Below are 9,550 nucleotides of genomic sequence, written 5' to 3' on the forward strand. Positions count from 1 at the left end.
TTCATGTATTTGTGGACTTAATATGAATTTGTTAGCAAAAGATTCAGCTTTCTAATGGTGCAAAATATTTTAATATCTCAGTTAGGGTACGTTCTACATGTATTTAAACAACATTATCTTACACGATTTGCAGCACATATAAATATACCCACCCTTTAAGGGTTAAGGTAACCTCTTAAATCTACCATATGAATATAAATGCTGTACCAATACTGTATCTTGAAGATAAAGAATAATTATGGTGAAGTGAGTACAATACCAATAAATGATTCAGTGTTTTATTACACCATTATGGGTTACAGACACTGTGGGTATGGATGCTTCATTGGGCTCCTGAACTTCAATACCATCCAACCCAGGATAGTAATTTTTTTTTAATTTGCTCCCCAACTTCTATTTTATTGTGCAATAAAAGGTGCAGCTTCTGACTGTGCAAATAAGGTATATTCTAATCCTACTTGAACTGGTTGCTAATATAAGTTTTGTTTTTGCAGTTTGGTTGACACAGAGGGAGTGGAAAGAGAGTTTGACTGTTAATAGTGCTGACAATGACGAAGCTGAGGATGAAGAAGAACTAGACACCACACTCATTAACAACTCCTTCACCATCAACAGTAGTGCCACAGTCATCAGTAGTAATTATTCCATAGTCGGTAATGATACTGCCACCCCAGCCCCCATAAGTAACATCCTTACCAACCATGTCTGAAATCATTGTACAAACTTGATTAATATGATGCTTATTGTAAGATATTCTGATTTTAATTTATTGCAAGTTTTCCCTCCAATTAGAAAAAGTGAGTTGAAATAGTATTCAAGGAAAAATTACATGCTGTATATGGCAGTGGTACTGTTATGAAGTGAGAATAAATCAATATTGAGTAGTCACTGCAGAAACTGTCCACATGCCCTAGTTAAGGAAGTGCTCTGAGTAGATACATAACAGGAAGTACAGTAGTGTTAACCATGATTTATTAATAATTTTATAGATTGGGTATTATTTTTAAATATTTCATATTTTCATCTTAACTGCATCAGAATTAATCATTAGTACAATTAATTCCTCTTTCTAAACACACTCCTTTCTTAACACAACCATCCCCAAAATTTAGGATGAGTTATTGTTAGGTTTTTAACACTAGATTTAAGATATACTATGCTCCCACAATGGGTTCCCATATTCCTTTTGGTTACTGAACTGTAAAGTAATTTGGTGAAGCATATTGCTCTTTTAGTAGCTGTAGGGTGATAGTTTACTCAGGAAATCATCATAATTGCACAAATTTTATGAGATGAAAAGTTTTGAATATTTTGGGCAAGAAACTATCATGCATCTAAACAGGTAGAGAATTTTCCTGTACTGTAGTGTGTTACCTATAGTTTGGGTGATATATGAAAATGATAATTTTTCCCAACATATATTTTAGATGATACTCCTACTGATAATGTGTTTTTATTGGCTGTGCCTTGGGCATAGCAGGAAATAAACTTGATATCTATAGCCAAAAGACCATTAATAGAGCAGCCATAGAGAACATATACTGTACATATGTTGTGGCAACCTTTAATTCATCACTTATCAGGTAAGAGTTTATTGGTTGTTTTAGCTTCCTTTTGGCTCCGGTAACTCTGATTATATATTTTATACTGTATAGAGTAAAAACTCCATAATTCGTACCCCTCTACAGTAATTGGAAATCATTCATAATCTGTAAATTTTTGCTGTTACAAAATATATATTACAAATTTCATAATATTTGGTAAAATTTTGAAATATTACAATATACAGTACTGTATGTTGTATACAGTATTAAAAATTTGGTAATACAGTATGTATTTGGTAAAATTGCAGATTATGAGAGACTAATGAATATATACTATAACGCACAAGTCGTCATGGGAAGCAACCGTCCGCTTCAGTGTAAACAAGTACTATATGTGCCATGCGTGTTGGTAACGGTCAGTTCACATTGGTGAGTCATGGAGTGTAAATCTACGGTCTACTATGCAAGCATTTTTCTACTTGTTATTCCATTATTGCCGAGTGTTGAGCTATTATATCTGATAACCAGGGACCAAGCAACGAAATCTGGTACAAAGGTACTGTACTTATAAATGTTTAAATTTTGATTGGGGCACATAATGGGAAAAATACTGTTTTTTTTTTTTTTTTTTTTTCCCAGGAGGTGTCCCTCAAATTTTTTTAAATCTCATAATATGTAATGGGTAGAGCACATATTACTGTAATTCGAATTATGGGGTTTTTACTGTATTATGTCCTGAAAGTGAAAGAAGTGTATAAACTATTCTAAGTTCATGTCTTAGGATTTTCCACATGTAGAAATTCCCTACAGTTTGAGGACTGCACAGATTTCCCAGTAAGTACCAAACATAATTTATTTTCTATACAGCCAAAAAATATTTTCCCCAACATAATGTACAATTTTAGATAACTTAATTTTCTACATAGCCCATCTATAGAGTGCAGGCCTGATCAAAGCAATCTTTAGATCTAGAGTTTTGTTTTCCAAGAGTTACTGGTGAATATGTGAAAACTGTAGTCCACTGAAGGAGTAATATCTGGTTGAATCAACGTGACATTGAGCAACTGTAGCATTACAAAAATTGCAATATCTATCAAGTTACTTTTGTGACCGGAGATAATGCTCAAGCATTTCACCAAGTTCCAGTATTTGAGTGGCAAGAAGATATCTTGACTATATCTCTTTCTTTAGCTTCACATAGAGCTCCTTGCTCATAGATACAGTACCTTCATAAGTCTTGCCATATAGTTAGCAATTACGTCAAGTGCATTTGGAATATGAAGATCAATAGTATTGAGAAAGTTCTGCAAAGTGTGGGACCAGTGGTTCCCACACTGGGGGAGGGGGGGGGGTGTGAAGCCATGTGAAAACATATATATTATATTGACTTTTTTTTTCTCGATTTTTTTCAATAAAATTGTGACATTAATTTTTTCTTAATCCAGTACTGTACGAGGTCTGATCGAAAAGTATCCGACCTTTAGCCGGTGAAAAAAAACAAGCTTACTGACTGAGTTCAGACTTTAATCCCCTTCAAAGTAGGCCCCTTGGGACTCAACACACTTTGGCCAGCGGTCCTTCCATTGCTGGAAACATTTTGTAAAGTCATTTTTTGGGATCGCCAACATGATCTTTGTCGCAAATTTCTTTATCTCATTTGTGTCCTCAAATCTCGAACCCTTCAGCGGCATCTTAATATTAGAAAACAGCCAAAAGTCACAGGGAGCCATGTCAGAAGAGTAGGGAGCCTGCCGGACCTGTGTGATCTTGTGTTTGGCCAAAAAATCCTGGACAAGGTGAGAACTCCACACCCACCTGGAACTGTTCACAGACCCTATAGAAGAATAATGACAAAAGAGAACAACTATATCAAACACTTTGAGGTTGGTCCCTCTCGCTGCCGGACTATTCACCATATGACTGTGAGCGTCAGTCTCCAGTAATGTTGTATCTGAGTTATCAAGACACGTGTGTAAGGATTCTGTGTGTCACTCTACACACTATCATACCTGTCACACAAATGGATCACTCCTTATGTCATTAATACGCTAAAAGTTATTAGCACAGGTGATAAAAAAATTATATCTGTTCTCATAACATTTGTTGTCTAATATATAAACTAACTGAATGTTCATGCTTTACCTTAGATGATGAAGTACATTATAACAAGAACAACCAATACGTTTAAAAACATTATTAAATCATACTTCTTGTAACAGAGGATAAAATAAATTGCTGCTGGCCGGCGCTAAGGTCACTTGAGCATGAATAATTAATGTGTAGAACCTGATGGCAGCAACATCAACAATCACATGTGAGTTAACGAACTGTTTGACCCAGTGTTAAAGAATTATTACTGGGTAGACAGAGGCAAATGGTGTACAAATCTTGCCTATTGTTTTAATCTGTTTGAGGATCGAACTTGGGGTCACTCATTTGGAAGGCGAGTACGGTGACCCTTACACCATAGGTCGCCGAAGATAGCAATTCATATAAACCTAAAGACAGCACCTTGTTTAACTCCATTGCCAAGTACAAGGGAGTGTGGCATTACATTATTTCCTCTAATTGAATTGTTACATCAAGTACGGACACTTGAAAAAAAAATTTTATGTCTGAAAAATTTGGTGCGTCCAGCTTCATCATACACTGCCGATACTTAAAAACAAAACTTAAGAACAGAGCTGCCTTGTGAGCTGTAACACTGAATGGTTCCTTACCCAAGACACTACAATGAGGTACAGGAGCCACTACAGGGTTGTCAAGTTCTTAAAGGGGGCTCGCTGGCTTCTGTGAGCAATAAATTTACAAAGCTACATTTTACTTGGGTGGTTTTTCTTTTTTATTGTTGTAATTGTCATATGAAAGATAATAAAAACTAGTAAGGTCTCACATACTTACGTATTTAGACTATCAAAAATATTATCCTAAGCGACGATTCTTTCTTTTTATTTTTCCTTGAGGATATGCGTAACGTTTTAGAATTCCTTTCACCGCGAATAAAAAATTTTACCACTCGCTCAATGCAGATAGATGAGTCGAGAGATCTGCTTGTGAGTAATTAGAAAGTCGAAAGTTTTTAATTCAATCTGAGAAAATGAAGAAATGTACAGTGACTTTTTTTTATTAATTTAGTATAATGGTTTTACAGCTATCTGTAGACACCAGTGATTTTCTCACGATTTGGAGAATTTTAACCAATATAAAGCAGTTAATCACAAACGATAACAGACCTGGGAAGATAAATCCGGAGACACACAGATAAATGCGTGTACAGAGTGGTGTCTTAGGTTAACAGAATTTTGCTTAAAGAGGTTACCAGAGCTTCCACTTTTCAGTCTCCTATTAAACTTCTCCAATGCGGTAGGTGTGATGGACTGTAAACGTTTAACAAGTGGAACGAAGAGTAAAGCCTTCCCTGGCACCTGTTTTAAGTTCAGCTTCCACTTTACAAGTCTCTCTCTCTCTCTCAGGATAGGAATTATATTGGACTTCCGCTGTTCACATTTTGATGATAATTTGGTAGATGGATGAGTTTGATGGGTAAATGGGTTGTGTTGGCTGAGAGAGAGAGAGAGAGAGTCAGTCGAGGAATGACTGAATAATATAATGGAATATGAGTTGAAAGGACAAGTGGGTGGATGAACTGGATGAGTGAATAGGTGGATGAACTCTGGGTGGATTGGAAGGTAGGTCAATAGGACGGGTGAGTCATTAAGTGGATTGGTGAGTGAGTTGCGTGGGAGCCAGTCACTGATATTTCACCGAGAGACATTCTGATAACTGGATCCAGTTGTCCTCGTAAATAATTAATGAAGACACTCAAGTATGGAAATCCTCTACAAAATTATAATTGATATTATTTTAAAGCGGAAGTCGCAAGTATCAGAGTCCCTCACAGCCGACCTAAGGACACGTCATTGCTGCCTCAACGACCTCTTGCTGGGTCACAGGATAAAGGGTCACGTGATGGGAAACGTTATTCTGAAGTCGGGATTGAGTTGCAACAAGGCTGATACTCTCTCCTGTCGAAGGGGAGGTCGTGGCAGGTCAACACAGGATTGGAGTCAATCGAGATTACTCAAATCAATCACTATGGCTGTTCTACCGGGTCAGTGTATGTCAGGTCATCACTGTAACCTGATTACCTGACTATATCCGGGATTACCTTTACCTGTTGTATCATCTCAGGTTAAGAGAGACAAGGGAAATAAAGTTGACTTTTGCAATTGCCTCGTATATCCTCATCATATCGGGCATGGACAATTCCTAGCACCCGAAACTAGCATGGGAAGGTGCCACTCGGTAACTTCAATGATCATACACCTCCACCTATGTTTGTGTATAATGATCATATTCCACCTATGTTTAGGTATAATGATCATATACACCTCCACCTATGTTTGTGTATAATGACTAAGGTTACCATCTATGTTTGTGTATAATGATCATATACACCTCCACCTATGTTTGTGCATAATGATCATACACTCACCTATGTTTGTGTATAATGATCATACACTCACCTATGTTTCAGTATAATGATCACACACCTCCACCTATGTTTGTGTATAATGATCATACACCTCCACCTATGTTTGTGTGTATAATGATCACACACACCACCTCCACCTATGTTTGTGTATAATGATCACACACTTCCACCTATGTGTGTATAATGATCATATACACCTCCACCTATGTTTGTACGTATATAATGATCACACACTTCCACCTATGTTTGTGTATAATGATCACACACTTCCACCTATGTGTGTGTGTATAATGATCATGGCCACTTCCACCTATGTTTGTATAATGACTACATACTTCCACCTATGTGTGTGCATAATGATCATATACACCTCCACCTTATGTTTGTGCATAATGATCACAGCCCACCTATGTTTGTGTATAATGATCACACACTTCCACCTATGTGTGTGTATAATGACTATACACTTCCACCTATGTTTGTGTATAATGACTACACACCTATGTTTGTGCATAATGATCACACACTTCCACCTATGTGTGTGTAGTAATGATCATATATACCTCCACCTATGTTTGTGTATAATGATCACACACTTTTCACCTATGTTTGTGCATAATGATCATATACACCTCCACCTATGTTTGTGTATAATGATCATACAATCACCTATGTTTAGGTATAATGATCAAGTATACACCTCCACCTATGTTTGTGTATAATGATCATACACCTCCACCTATGTTTGTATAATGATCATACACCTCCACCTATGTTTGTGTATAATGATCACACACTCACTCTATGTTTGTGTATAATGATCATACACCTCCACCTATGCTTGTGTATAAATGATCACACACCACTCTCCACTCTAAGGCCGTGTATATAATGATCACACCACCTCCACCTATGTTTGTGCATGTTTTATCACACTACCTATGTTTGTGTATATATAATGATCACACACCTCCACCTATGTTTGTGTATAATGACCACATATCTCCACCAATAAGTTTGTGCATAATGATCACACAATTACCTCCACCTTATGTTTGTGTGTATAATTATCACACACCACCTATGTTTGTGTATAATGATCACACACCACCTATGCTTTGTGTATAATGATCACATACCACCTATGTTTGTGTATAATGATGACACACCTCCACTTATGTTTGTGTATAATGATCACACACCACCACCTATGGGGTATAATGATGACACACTCCACCTATATGTTTTGTGTATAATGATCACACACCACCTCCACCTATGTTTGTGTGTATATAAGATTACACACCACCCAAGTTTGTGTATAATGAGATCACACACTCCACCTATGTTTGTGTATAATGATCATACACCACCAACAACAAGCCTGTGTATAATGATCACACACCACCTCCACCTATGTTTGTGTATAAGTATCACACACCACCTTATGTTTGTGTATAATGATCACACACCACCTATGTTTGTGTATAATGATCACATACCACCTATGTTTGTAGTATAATGATGACACCTCCACTTATGTTTGTGTATAATGCATCACACACTTCCACCTATGTTTGTGTATAATGGATCACACACTTCCTACCTATGTGTGTGTATAATGATCACACACTTCCACCTATGTTTGTGTATAATGATCACACACTTCCACCTATGTTTTGTGTATAATGACTGCACACCTCCACCTATGTTTGTGTATAATGATCATACACTCCACCAATGCTTGTGTATAATGATCACACACCACCTCCACCTATGTTTGTGTATAAGTATCACACACCACCTATGTTTGTGTATAATGATCACATACCACCTATGTTTGTGTATAATGATGACACACTCCACTTTATGTTTGTGTATAATGATCACACACTTCCACCTATGTTTGTGTATAATGATCACATTCTCCACCTATGTTTGACAATGATCACACACATTGATTTCCACCTATGTGTGTGTATAATGATCACATCTCACCTTATGTTTGTGTATAATGACTACACACTTCCACCTTATGTTTGTGTATAATGATCACACACTTCCACCTATGTGTAGTATAATGATCATATACACTCCACCTATGTTTGTGTATAATGATCACACACTTCCACCTTTGTTTGTGCATAATGATCACACACTTCCACCTATGTGTGTATAATGATCACACACTTCCACCTATGTTTGTGTATACGATCACACACTTCCACCTATGTGTGTGTGTGTATAATGACTATATACACCTCCACCTATGTTTGTGCATAATGATCACACACTCCACCTATGTTTGTGTATAATGATCACACACTTCCACCTATGTGTGTGTATATAATGATCATATACACCTCCACCTATGTTTGTGCATAATGATCACACACACTTCCACCTATGTTTGTGTATACGATCACACACTTCCACCTATGTGTGTGTATAATGACTACACTCCACCTAAAAGTTTGTGTATAATGACTGCCACACACTTCCACCTATGTTTGTGTATAATGATCACACACCTCCACCTTATGCTTGTGTATATAATGATCACACACCTCTCCACCTATGTGTGTGTTAATGATCACATTAATTTCCACCTATGTTTGTGTATAATGATCACACACTTCCACCTATGTGTGTGTATAATGATCATATACACCTCCACCTATGTTTGTGTATAATGATCACACACTTCCACCTATGTTTGTGTATAATGATCACACACCTCCACCTATGTGTGTGTATAATGATCATATACACCCTCCACTATGTTTGTGTATAATGATCACAACACTTCCACCTATGTTTGTGTATAATGATCACACACTTCCACCTATGTGTGTGTATAATGATCATATACACCTCCACCTATGTTTGTGTATAATGATCACACACTTCCACCTATGTTTGTGTATAATGATCACACACTTCCACCTATGTTTGTGTATAATGATCACACACTTCCACCTATGTTTGTGTATAATGATCACACACTTTCACCTATGTTTGTGTATAATGATCACACACCCATGCTTTTTGTTCATGTATGTCTACAGTTTCTCTTAAATTATTATCAATACAGTTATGACAGGTTGTATTTCCTGTACAGTTGCTAAAACAACTATTTGTGTAGGTGGGGGTCGATATGCTCCGAAATTTTACGTGTGACTAGTGACAGCCCTCATATACCCAAATTTATCGTCCATGGTCTCATATTGTTTCCCATAAAGTATGCAGTTGTTTTAGCTACTGTTATATTTCTGGTATGGTGTGAACCTGTTGAGTATGGTACCCCTGGTCGGGTCCTCCACTACCACCACTCTCACCACCACTAAAAATAAATATAATGGTTGCCCCTCGTGTAACGAGGATGGCGGGTCCAAGGGCCTCCCAGGCGTGAATTTGTTTAAGGTGTAGAAGCTGTCGCCAACACAACATACCTAAGTTAACGAGTTGCATGACCCAGCGTTAAGGAATAGTCCGAGAAGACCGGACAACT

At 37.1% G+C, this 9,550-nt stretch overlaps 1 long non-coding RNA gene across 1 annotated transcript; it reads right to left on the reverse strand.

The window, feature by feature from the left end:
* Positions 1-264: 264 nt before the first annotated feature.
* Positions 265-9,429, reverse strand: LOC121871818. Its single transcript, XR_006089959.1, has 2 exons — positions 9,052-9,429; positions 265-5,876 (listed from the first exon to the last, which is right to left on the reverse strand). It is a non-coding gene; the product is annotated as an uncharacterized LOC121871818 (long non-coding RNA).
* Between the last annotated feature and the right edge of the window lie 121 nt (positions 9,430-9,550).

Source organism: Homarus americanus, unplaced genomic scaffold (assembly GCF_018991925.1).
Source record: "Homarus americanus isolate GMGI-L3 unplaced genomic scaffold, GMGI_Hamer_2.0 scaffold60303, whole genome shotgun sequence".
Lineage (NCBI taxonomy): Eukaryota > Metazoa > Arthropoda > Malacostraca > Decapoda > Nephropidae > Homarus > Homarus americanus.